The 13,316-nt window shown below is 35.3% G+C and overlaps 1 protein-coding gene across 2 annotated transcripts in view; it reads left to right on the forward strand.

The window, feature by feature from the left end:
- The window catches only part of DMD (dystrophin), a 2,399,796-nt gene that overhangs the window by 113,882 nt on the left and 2,272,598 nt on the right, over positions 1-13,316 (forward strand). The gene's annotated exons all lie outside the window — the stretch shown is intronic.

Consider the following 13,316-nt stretch of genomic DNA (forward strand, 5'->3'; position numbering starts at 1 on the left):
AGTTATGGAACTCAGGGAAGTTGGGGAATCTGGGTCAGGAAAATGCTGGTCCTGACACACTTGGCAACTCTTTCTTTAAGATCACTGTCAGGGTATGAGAGGGGGAAACTTGGTGACTCAATAGATTGAGAGCCAGGCCTAGAGAAGGGAGTTTCAGGATTTAAACATGGCCCCAGATTATTCTTAGCTGTGTGATCCTGGGCAAGACACTTGACTCCCATTGCCTAGTCCTTGCCACTCTTTTGTCTTAAAACCAATAAATGGTATTAATTCCAAGAGGGAAAGTAGGGGTTTAAAAAGAGGGGTATGGGGAAGAAGATCTCTGAATTTTTAGCTATAACATTAAATAAACCGATTCTTGAATTCCCTGGAATTCTTGCGTGTTGTCTCTTTAACAGAGAGCAGCAGGCATCACTCTCAGAAAAGGGCCAAACTTTCTGCCCACACAAATCTTTCTCTGCCAGAAGGCATGGCCTTTTTTTTTTTTAAACAACAAAGGAAAGACCTCCAGAAGTTCCCTAATCTTGCAGTCATGTTTTTTTTTCTTCCTGCATTATAACTCTAGGGATGTAGTACAAGAAGAGATATTTAGTATTATAACAGTATTTCCTTTGTGCCATTGCCTCTGTAGAATTCTAGACTCACCTAATATGTGTTCTAAGAAATGTGACTGTTGTCTACAGCTTTCAAAGCATTTCTATCAATTCAATGTTCATGTATACTAACTCTAAATCTTGATACCTTTTCAATCAACCAGCAAGCATTTATCTATCCTTTGTCATATGCTTGGCACTGTCCTAGAAAGTGGGTCAATGTAATTGATGGTGAAAAAGCAGTATACCCCATTGTAGGAGGCAATATGTATGTGGAGAAATCAAAATTGGGGGGTAGGTAGAGAAGAAGGAACTAGGAGTTGTTCAGCTCTGAAAAGGCCCCATTTAAAAGCTGGCTCTTGAGTTGAGCTTTGAAGGCAATTATGTATTCTAAGAGATGGAAGTGAGGACAAGGTACATTTTTGGAATGGTGAAAGCTTGCATAAAGACATGGAGAAGGAAGATAGAGTGTAATGTGTGACTTATAAAAAATCAGGTTTAATTTGGCTTGACTAGAGAATGTATGCAATGTATAATAAGTCTGGAAAGGTAGCTTAGAGCCATTTTGTGAAGACCTTTAAATGGCAAGCAGAGAAAAATGTATTTGTCACTAGAAACAATAGGAAACATTGAAATTTACTGAATATGGAAATGACATGATCAGACCAATATTTCAAGACAATTCGTTTGGCATATATGTGGAGGATAAATTGGAGAGCAGAGAAATCTGAGGTAAGAATCAATCAAGAGTTTACTGTATTTTGCAGCAAGATTCTCTGATAAAGGTCTCATTTCCAATATGCAGAGGAAATTGATTCAAGTTTATAAGAGTCATTCCCCAAATGATAATGGCCAAAGGCAGTTCTTAGAAGAACTAGAAGCTAATTATTGCCCTATGGGAGTTGGGGTGTTCCAATGACCAACAAAGAAATGGAAATTAAAGTAACTCTGAGGTTCCACCTCATATCCATCATATTGACACAGTTTACTTAAAAAAAAAAAGGAAAATTAATAATGTTAGAGGGGGCTTCTGAAAAATATACATATAGACTGTAATAACTATGGACTGTGATAATCATTTTGGAAAGCATTAAGGAACTAGAAAAGTTAGTGAATTACACATAGTCTTTGATACAAGAAAAAAGTATATCCATGAAAATATCAGAGAAAGAGGAAAAAAGCCTTGGTGTATAAATATTGAAGGTCTTTTTTTTTTCTTTGTGGTGACAAGAAATTGAAAATTAATGAAGTACCTATCAATTGGGGAATAGCTGAATAAATTACCATAAATGTAATAGACTATTTTAGTGCTGTATGAAATGAATGAAAGGATGGAATCAAAAGAAGAAGAAAAAACTTGAAAAGAATTATGTAATATGATGCAGAATGGAGAAAGTACATCCATAAGAACAATCTACACAAAAGCAACAATGTAGTGAAAAAGAACAATTTTGAACTCTTATTGATGTCATGGTCAATCCTGATTCTAGAGGACCAATGACAAATTATACCAACCATGACAAAATATGTAAACATCTAAAACAAGACACATTTTTAGACATAGTCAGCATGGGAATGTATTGTTATTACACAGCTCTGTTACATACATGGGTGTGAGTTGGAAAAAAGGATATAGTAGTAGGCTTCAGGTGAGTAATTGTGAGACTCTGAACTAAGGTATTTATAAGTGGGGAAAAAGATTAAAGATGAAAACTGTATTGTTCAAGGAGGATGGAGAACATCAGGCAACTGATTGGATACTTTGGTTAGGAGTAGAAAATGACTCTTGAAAAATCAGATCCTTTCTAATTCTAATATTTGAGATTCTTTCATGTGATACATATACCTAAAGAAATATTCTCTATCAAGAAAACACTCCAGTTGTTTTTAATTCCCTTTCTCTCTTAAATAGTAAAGACTTTCTCTTTAAGCAATTGTGTGAGCTTATTTCCAAAACACCCTAGGCTATTGGAGTAGGCGGAGGAAACTCTGATTTTTTTAATTCTTCTGGCATGCATTGCCTCAGGAGACACCATTCAGCTGGAGAGTAGGGAAAGGGGCAAATGAGTCAGCCAGCACTAACTATACACAAATTAAATGCATAATTGTATTTGATGTTTTTACCTATAATGTATTTACTTCTAGGATTTTATAATGCTGAAGGGACCAAAGCTTTGAACAAAGGTTTCAAAAAATCAACTAAATTTTTTTTTTTCTTAAGTCTAGAACAGAAAGGGAGAAAAAAGAAATGTATGAGAGAAGAATCAATGAGATAATAAACATCATTTATCCCTCATTTCTGTCATCATATCTTGTTTATGATTCAAAGTGTGTTACCTTCCAATAGGTATTACTTTCTAATTTTTTTAGGGCAATGATGTCTTTTTTTTAACGCATCAGCCAAAAGAAAGTTTTGCATATACTAAAGACACACACTAAATATTCAGTGAATAAATGAATGTGAAGAATGTTTTAATAAGGAAAATTACATATGAATTTGTTTTTACTGTCATTTTGGCTTTTCATATTTGAAGTTTCCTTAAATTTTCATTTTTAAAAGAAGAAATGAAATGGTGTCCCTATGAAGGCAATTGTGAAAATTAAAATATATCAGTCAGTACATTTTGCCTTTCTTACAAAAATTTGTATGTCACCACAAGGATAAGAGAAACAGAAGGTTGGAAACATTAAAAGAGGCAAGTTATCCAGTATGTATTACTTTAAGTTAGTGAAGTTACCATCTTAATCTAGGCCAGTGATGGTGAACCTATGTATCAGGTGCCAAAGATGGCAGTTAGAGAGTTCTCTGTGGGCACTCAGCCATGCTCCCTCCCCATCCCCCCACCCAGAATTTGTTACTAGAAAGTGAGAGAGACTCAGGCTGAGCTGCTCCCCTCCCACTCTCCACCATGCCTGATGATATTTTCTCAGTTCACCCACCCCTCTGCCCAGCAGCCAATGGGTGTGCATGGGGTAAAGTGGGTGGCCCACAGGCAGCAGATCTAGAGGTGGCAGAGTGCTCAGGCCACTCCCCTTCCCCTCTCTACACTCAGCTGACAGCATTCCTCACTTCACCCACCCCTCCACTGGCTCTACTTCTTTTAGTTAGCATTAATTAACCTCCAAACATGCAGACTAAATCTCTCTCCCACACTCCAAGTCTCTAACACCAAGTTCCTGCTAAATATCTTCTCTTATCTGTTCTATTGTTTCTCAAACTCAACATATTCCAAATGGAATGAATATATTCTCTCTTAAATTAGGCCTGCTTCCAAACTTTGTGATTTCCCTTAAAAGCATTACCATCCTTTCAATTAGCAAAATCCATACTTTAGGAGTCATCCTTGATTTTCCCTCATTGTTATCCCCTATTCATGTCATCTTATGTCTATAAATATCCATCCTTTGCAGACTTTTATCTGTGTTCTCATGATTTCCTATGCTATCAATTGGCATTTCTGTTGTCAACCTTAAAACCAAGATGTCTATTTCCACTGAGAGAATTAAAAAACACATATGTAGGGGGAAAGAAGAGGAGGGATAGACCAAAGGTTCCCCCAAAGAGAATGAAGAGAAAACAGGCTTATATGGTCTTTTAAGACAAAGGTGAGGGGTGGCCTTTTTAATTGAGCAATGTAGGAAAACTTCTGCCCAGTAAAGAAATGTGAAAGTTTATTTTTTCATATACTATATTAACTCTTATATATTAGGGAAGATTCCTGTGTATTCCTGTGACTGCAATTTGGGTCATAGATGCCGTCTAGACTTCTGCCTTTTCCGTTTTCTTTGTCCTTGAGATCCCAAGGTTCAAAAGAATTTGTTTAATAGATGAAGGGAGAAGGATCCTTTTCTGGCATGCATGACCACCTGTGGGGATGCGGAGGGATAGATAGGTTGATGGATCATCTCCTAATTAGCTATCACCAGTTAAAGATGTCTTGGGATGGTCAAAGGAAGGGCTGAATAATGAGCTCCCAAAAATCTATTTAGTAACCTGCCTGACCCAGCTTAGATTTTCCCTGGTTGTGAGAAAGCCATAGAGACCTACTTCATTTATTCATTCATTCATTCATCCATCCATTTATTTATTTGTTTGTTTATTATTTAATTATTTATAGCTTTATTGGTTGTGATGCTAGCCTAACCAATAAACTTGATATAATCAACAGACATATATTCTTGCCCCCCCAAAATCTGTCTCTCAAGATAATTTTAATCATGACAGAAATATGTTGTCAATCCTTTGGAATGTATATTGGTGTGGGACTCAGATATGAAATGTAAACAAATAACACTCTTTAGAGTATACAGACCTTTTGGGGTCAGAAGATTGAAAAGTAAGCAAAGATCTCTATTTCATAACCCTAATGTTCTAAAGCAATCATAAATATCACAAAAACCATTAAAAACAAAACCATGAAAGTGAACCTCATATCTGGGCATCAATCTCATCTCTTTCTTGAGCTTCGATCACATATTATCAGTGACTTGCTGGACATCTCTGCCTGAATATTTCATAGGTACCGCAAAATAAACATATCCAAGAAATATTTTCCCCCAAAAGCATTCTCTTGCCCCCAACTTTTTTTCTTTCTCTCGGTGGTACCACCAGACCTCCATCCACTCAGATTGGAAGTCTTGTGATTATCTTAGGCCCTTCGGTCTTCATCATGCCCATAAAAATCAGTTGCCTTTTTATTTATTGATATTACTCCACAATAAGGGAGTAATGTTATCTCTTCCCTTTCTCTTCTTGCTTAAACTAATTACCTCATGCTATTGAAGTCACCTTCTGATTAGTATGTCTATTTATATTTTTTCTCCAACTTCTGATTAGTATGTCTATTTATATTTTTTTTCTATCTCCAATCCATTCTTCACAAACTGCCAAATTAATATAATGACATTTTAAAAGTCTGACCCTGTACTTCACACTTCTTTTGCTTCCAAAATAAAATAATCTCTTCCAGGAAATTAGTCTAGCTGAGCAATCTTATTCTCATCTCTTTTCCCAGACTTTTTTCATATTACTCTCCTCCAATTATTCTATATTCCTGCCAAATGATATTCCTTATCTGTTTCCTAAATTTGCCATTTGGTGAGGGAGATATGGTATCTCTCCTGTGATCTTTTGCATAGGCATTTCTAGATTTCATTTTCTCCTCATCTCTATTGATGATAATAATAGATTCTTTCAATGCTTGAGGAAGTTGCCATATCTTTGAAGATACCTCTTGGCCCCATGTAATATTTATTCAGCAGGTGCATATTATATAGTCCTCAGCCCCTTTAAGTGGAATTTATGCTCTTGTGTGCAGCAACTATTTCCTTCTACCTTTTCCTTAGTGTCTAGGGAATTATATTGTATTTAATAAGCCTGTGTTTTATCAAATTGAATTTACCTTTACATTCTTCTGCTCAAGAACCAACAGTAGTCTGAATGTAGATGGTAGCATGTCATGCTTCACTTTCTTTCCTTCATGAGTTTTTCTCTAGTGTAAAAGACTTCCCATTCATCAAATAAAACTTACCATTCTGGTTCTATACTATCATTTATCTATCAATCTTATATACATCATCCTCATCTTCAGTACTCCCTAGTGTAAACAGTAGCAATAGCACAGAAAGAGAATTATATAGATGGAAGGGAACTTACTGAATATCTAGTACAACCCATTCTTTTACTTTTGGAGTTGTACATACGTTATTATACATTACATATTTCCATGTTTATCCTTATCATATTGTGAAAGTAGACATATCTCACTCCAGAGAGAAATTTATGAAGGAAATAAAGTGAAGAATAGCATGCTTCAGTCTTCATTCAGACTTTGTCAGTCCTTCTATAGCAACAGATAGTCTTTTTTGTCACAAGCAACTCATTCATTTTTACAGATAAGGAAACTAAGGTCCCAAAAGGGAAATCAATCAATTAATCAATACTGCCTCAAACACTTATGAAATGTGTGACTCTGATCAAATCACTTAACTTCTGTTTGTCTCTGATTCTTCATCTATTAATCTTTGATAATAAGAGCAGCTGCCTCCCAGAGTTATTGTGAGGATCAAATGAAATATTTGTAAAGTACTTAGCAAAGTTCCTAGAAAATATAATATATAATGCTAACTATTATTGTTTTTGTTATTAATTTATGTGCCAGGCATTTTGCTAGGTGCTAGGAAAACAAAACAAGCAAACAAACAAACAAAAAAACCTTGAAATGGTTCCTTTCCTCAAGGACCTTATCTTCCCTTGGGAATCATTTGCCCAAGGTCACTGGGGAAATCAGTGACAGACAAGTATTCAAACTCAGGTCTTCAAGACTCTTAAGTTCATTTGTCAAGAGCCTATTCCTTTGCCTTTGTTTACATTATCATCTTCTTATCCTTATTCCATCTCTTAGCTGCTTTTCTGTCCTCTCACCCATTCCTTGCATAAATCCTGCATTGTTTATTTTTTCTTTATTTTGAAGATGACCAATGTCTGGAGTTGTGGTGAATTGGATTTAAGTGAGGTAGAATTACACAAAGTTGTCAATAACACCCTCCTTTCCAAAGTCTTCAAATCTAGTGGCAGGAAAAAATAGGTCAGGATGACTGGAGAAGACCAATCTCTTAGTGTTCTATAACCCCTGCTTTAGCCAGTCTCATAGCCATTGGAACAAATTGTTCTCATCTGCCCATTCCACCAGGGGAAGTCTTCAAGCCCTCAGGTAGGCTTCCCTCTTACTCACCAAAGGGTTTTTAGCCTCCCTGTTGCCTTCAGTCTGCTTAAGCCAGTCTGCCAAAAGAGTTTTACCAGGATGTGGCCACTGGACATGCAAAGCTCATTTGAACAATAGTTGAGAGTTAGGTGAAAAGTAGACACCAAAGGTGTATGGGCAATCAGAAAAGGACTTGGCAAGTTCTCATACCAAAGATTCCTTCTTTTCTATTTTTTAAACATTAGCTAACTTTATTTTTTTTAATTTGTTCAAATTAAATATTATTTTTTATCATACAGAATATACTTCCATATTGGTCACTGTTATAATTCCCAAATAAAACCATAAATATACTGACATGAAAGATATATTTTGATATATATTCATCTGACTCCAACAGTTCGAGGTGGAAGGCATTCCCCATCTTAAATCTTCCAGGATTGTCCCAGATCATTGCAGTTGATAGTAGTCAAGTTTCCACAGTTAATTGTCATACAATATTGCTTTTACTGTGAAGAATGTTCACCCAGTTTCTTCTTATTTCATCCTACATCAGTTCCTGCAGATCTTTCGGGCTTTTTCAAAAATCATTCTGTTTATCATTTCTTATAACACAATAGTATTCCATCACCAGCATATACTGCATTTGTACAGTCATTCCCCAACTAATGGACATCCCCTCAATTTCCAACTCTTTGCCACTACAAACAAAGAGCTACTATTGGCCAATGTGGCAGCAAAGGAAAGTAATAAATGTGAGAGAGGATTTAGCAAAATTGGGACATTAATACATTGCTGGTGGAGTTGTAAATTAATCTAACCAAGCTGGAGGGCAATTTGGAATTATGCCAAAAGAGCCTTTAAAAATGTCTGCCCTTTGATCCAGCCATACCACTGCTGTGTTTGTACGCCAAAGAGATACTAAGCAAAAATACTTGAACAAAAATATTTATAGCCAGGCTCTTTGTGGTGGCAAAAAAAAATGGGAAAATGGGGTGAGGGGTCCTTTGATTGGAGAATGGCTAAACAAATTGTGGTCTCTGATGGTGATGGTGCTGAAAGGAATGATGAACTGGAGGATTTCTATGTGAACTGGTATAAGATTTAAATTAATATCTAATAATTCCAAGCATTATATTTTATAAAGTTTATTAATAATCACTTGAAGTAGAAAGAAAAAAACTAAAAGAAATAGAAGTTCAAATCTAATTATTTTATCTAACAAAAATAAGACCACATGAATAAGTTCTCCTGCCTGCCCAAAAGCCTGCTTCCACAGCTATGATCAGGAGAAAGAGAGAGAAAAGGACAAGGCCACACACAAATTTTATCTTCAAAACTTAAGTATTTAACATGAGAATGAAAGTGGGATGCTGGGATTTATAGTTCTGGTAGCAGATCCTAATTACATAGCTCCCCCCGCCCCTCCCCTGTGATTCCAAAGGAAAATGAGCATGTAGAAATCTCCCAGACTGATATGCCTAGTTTCCCCAGAGAATCAGTACATATAACCAACTTATATCTCTAAAGATCTTTAATTAGAGGTACATACAATATTGTACTTTCGAAGGAGAAATTATAATAATTTGGGGATAAGAGGGAAATAAAAGAGAAAGAGAAAAAAACTAATGATTGCTAGGCACATTGACAAAAAGCTAATTAGGGGGCAGTTCCCTTTGGCATAAGAGTTTACATTCAAAATAAAGGTATTCAACCCCCCACAATTCAATTTCACTACATCCCACAGTTCATTCTAGATCTTTTGGTGCAGTGTGTGGTTTCTGCAGGCATCTTCATGGCACCTTCTCCAAACAGTTTACTTTCTTGATTCAGAGAGGTAGCAAGTTTCTTATTCTAAAATTACTCTCAAACAAGAAAACTTTTATAAATCTAGAATTTTATGACAATAATATGCTGGAAAGACCTCCAGGAATTGATGCAGAGAGAAAGAAACAGAACGGGGAGAACATTGTGCACAGAGGCCAATACACTGTGGTACGATCAAATGTAATAGACTTTTCTACTAGCAGCAATGCAATGACCCAGAACAATCCAGAGAAACTTGTGAGAAAGAATGCTACGCACATTCAGAGAAAGAACTGTGGGAGCAGAAATGCAGAAGAAAAAGATATGATTGATCATGTGGTTCGATGGGGATATAATTGGGGTTTTGGCATTAAAAGATCACTCTATTGCAAATAGGAATAACATGGAAATAGGTTTTGAACAATGATATATGTATAACCCAGTAGAATTGCTTGTCAGCTCCAGGAGTGGGGAGGGAAGAGGGATGGGAAAAATCTTAAATCATGTAAAAATGGAAAAATATTCTAAATAAATATTTTTTTAAAAAAAGAACTGCTCTAAATATTTTGATTCAAATAGGTACTTTCCCCTTTTTAATTACCTCTTTGGGATGCAGAACTAATAGTAGTATTACATGATCAAAGGGTTTACAGTTTTATAGCCCTTTGGGCAAAATTCCAAATCGCCCTCCAGAATGGTTGTATCAATTCACAACTCCAACAATGTGTTAGTGTCTCTACTTTACCATATACCCTCCAGCATTTATCACTTTTCTTTACTGCCATATTAGCCAACCTGATAAGGGAGAAATAGTACCTCAACATTGTTTTAATTTGCATTTCTCTAATCTAGAGTGATTTAGAGCACTCTTTATTAATGACTTTGATGTCTTCATCTGAAAATTGCTCATTCATATCCTTTGATCATTTAGCAATTGGGGAATGGTTTGTGTTGTTAAAAATTTGATAATTAGATCATCATCAGAGAAATTTACTATAAAGTTTTTCCCAGTTTGTTGTTTCCCCTCTAATCTTGGCTACATTCATTTTGTTTGTTCAAAAACTTTTTAATTTAATATAATCCAAATTATTCATTTTACATTTTCTTTTCTTTTCTTTTTTTTTTTAATCCTTACTTTCCATCTTGGAGTCAATACTGCTCCAAGGCAGAAGAGTGGTAAGGGCTAGGCAATGGAGGTTAAGTGACTTGCCCAGGGTCACACATCTAGGAAGTGTCTGAGGCCAAATTTGAACCCAGGACCTCCCATCTCTAGGTCAGACTCTCAATCCACTGAGTCACCCAGCTACCCCGATTTTACATTTTCTAGTACACTCTATATTTTATTTAATCATAAATTCTTCCTTCTCCAAAGATCTGCCAAGTAAACTATTCAGTGTTCCCCTAATTTACTTATGATATCACTCTTTATCTCTAAATCATATACCCATTTGACCATATCTTGGTAGAAGGTGTGAGAGATTGGTCTATGCCTCGTTTCTACCATTCTGCTTTCCAATTTCCCCAGCAGTTTTGCTAAATAGTGAGTTCTTATTCCAAAAGCTAAGGTCTTTGGGTTTATCAAACACTAGCTTGCAAAGATCATTTACCATTGTATATTGTGTATCTAATCTATTTCATTGATCTACCATTCAATTTCTTAGCCAACACGACTGTTCTGATTATTGTTGTTTTATAATACATTTTGAGATCTTGTACTCCTACACAGAGGTTTTCCTCTTCCTGGAATGCTCCATATACCCTGCCAATCTTTTGTCCAGCCCTTCATGTAAAACTTCTTCAGCCATATTGATATGAGTTGTTCTTTTAGTCCACTGAACTCTCAAAGAACGTTTACCTTACTGAACTCATTCCATCTTAAATTAAAATTTAGCAAATTAGATGTTTTACCTTTAAAACTAGATTATAGTTTTCCTTCTCTTAGTGTGCTGTATATGTTCATCATCACCAATGGATCACAAAAGGATCAGGCTTCTCTGAAAGATAATAGGTTGGATATCATCAGCTGAACTTTTCAAGCAAACACTTGTATGCCATTCTGCTAAGGTAATTCATTTGGGTTGAGGAGTCAGCTAGATGGTGCAGTGGATAGAATGTTGTACCTAAAGTCAGGAAGACTTGTTTTCCTGAATTCAAGTCTAGCCTCAAATATTCACTAGTGGTATGGCCCTGGGCAAATCATTTAACTGTTTGCCTCAATTTTCTCATCTATACAATGAACTAGAGAGGGAAATGGTAAACCACTTTGCCAAGAAAATCCCAAATGAGGTCACAAAAAGTTGGACACTAAAGTAACTGAGCAACAAAATTCTTTTTCAAGTAGAGATAGATCAGACACACTCTGAGCTCCCTCCAATTCTGATATTTGGTGTTTCTATGAAATTGTATTTTTCTCATAGCATCTTATATAGTTCCTTACCAATAGTAGGAAATTTACATTATATATTTGTTGAATGAATGACACCCTTGTTTGAGTTCCTTTGATGCTTATGGTTTGTTCCACTCAATTTAGCACTTAATGATGATGTAATTTAATATTCATTAATTGTTTCATGTGCCATTTGGGACTTGGAGTACCTCTTCCCATGGGAGGATACTGGTAACTGTTAATAGCTTTGTTGTTCCTCTTCTGACAGACATCCTCTTTTGAGGTAGCCCACATTTCATTTAATTTTGTTTTTTTTATTGAAAATATAAATTCTTCAAAAAAGCAGGGGACCATGAGATAATGTCATATCATCTCTAATCCCCTAAGCATCTTATATAACGCTGGACATATGTTAAATACTCAATGTTTGTTGATTAGTTAATAATGCTACCATTTTTGAAGATTTTTTTAAAATTATTTTTACAATTAAAAAAAACAACTCCCTAAGCCCAGCCTACTCTGTCTGTGGTTCTTAGGGCAAAAGTAAAAAGCTGTATAGTTCCAGTCTAATAGGTCCAATTTAAAAAAAATCATACATTAAGTTTTAATTCATTATGTCTATTGATATCACAAAGATCCCAAGGGAAGTGGAGATAAATGTGTCCTGATAACAGGAACTATCCCACCTTTGCCTTTATATCTCAGGCACGTAACACATAGGAAGGATTTAATAAATTCTTGTTGATGACCTGAATGAATGCTGATCAGGGACAGAGATCAGGGAATCAAAATTCCCACTTTAGTGTATGTTAAATGCAGAGTATAAGTCTTATAAAACAGGAGCTATTGGTATGTTGAGGAAATGCATATCAGTGAATCAATTAATCTCATGATTATGGGGATCCTGTAGTGTTTCTTCAATATATGTAGAGGGCTAGATGAAAAGAGGACTCTTCTGTTTGATATTTTGATCCATAGACCCGGAAAGTGTATTCTTTCAGACAGAGATCTTGTTTAGTAGTATTTAGAATTTTAGAAGCAGAATACATAATATTGTTCAAGTGTTCCCTTTTCCTCCTTGCCATACACACCTGTCCACCTACTAATAGGTGACAGCCAATCAATTAAGTATGGAATGGAAGTATTGAATTTATTGCAATAATACTTATTAATAAGTCAGTTGTATTCATATGTATAAATTGTTACAATTTATTTTTAAATTGTAACAATTTATATTTCATTTTCTTTTACAGAGAACATCTGACAGATTAATTAGTGATTATTTTGTGAAGGGGCATATTAAAAAAAAGATTGAATTAATAGTTAAGAAAACCTTTTTCCTCTAGTCACAATATTGTATAGTCACATCCTTTTTTCTATCTAAGCCACTCAATTAATATTGTCAAATATTTGATGCCCTTTTCCTTACTAATACAGATTTTCCTCACTTAAAAATAGCCAGAAAATTCTATTAATTTCCATTTCAAATGTATTATATTTCTAAAGGAGGCACTACAGGATTTATTTAAATACTAGATTTCCCTGCTTCATTAAAAACTAGTTTATTTATCTATTCTTTAACCCCACTCCCCACACACAAACACAAAGTTAATACTTGCTATCAATTTGGTGGGCAGAATATGGGAGTGAAAAGTCAGGTGTTGTCAGTTTCAATACCAAATCTAATGATCTTAAACTCATCACTGAACATCTGTAGCCCTCAATTTCTTTATTTGTAAAATTAGGCTATTTTACTAGATTATCTCTAATGGGCCTTTCATCTCTAACATTTCATGATTTGTTGGGACCATATAGTGTGCAATCAAG

This window comes from Monodelphis domestica, chromosome 4 (genome assembly GCF_027887165.1).
Source record: "Monodelphis domestica isolate mMonDom1 chromosome 4, mMonDom1.pri, whole genome shotgun sequence".
NCBI lineage: Eukaryota > Metazoa > Chordata > Mammalia > Didelphimorphia > Didelphidae > Monodelphis > Monodelphis domestica.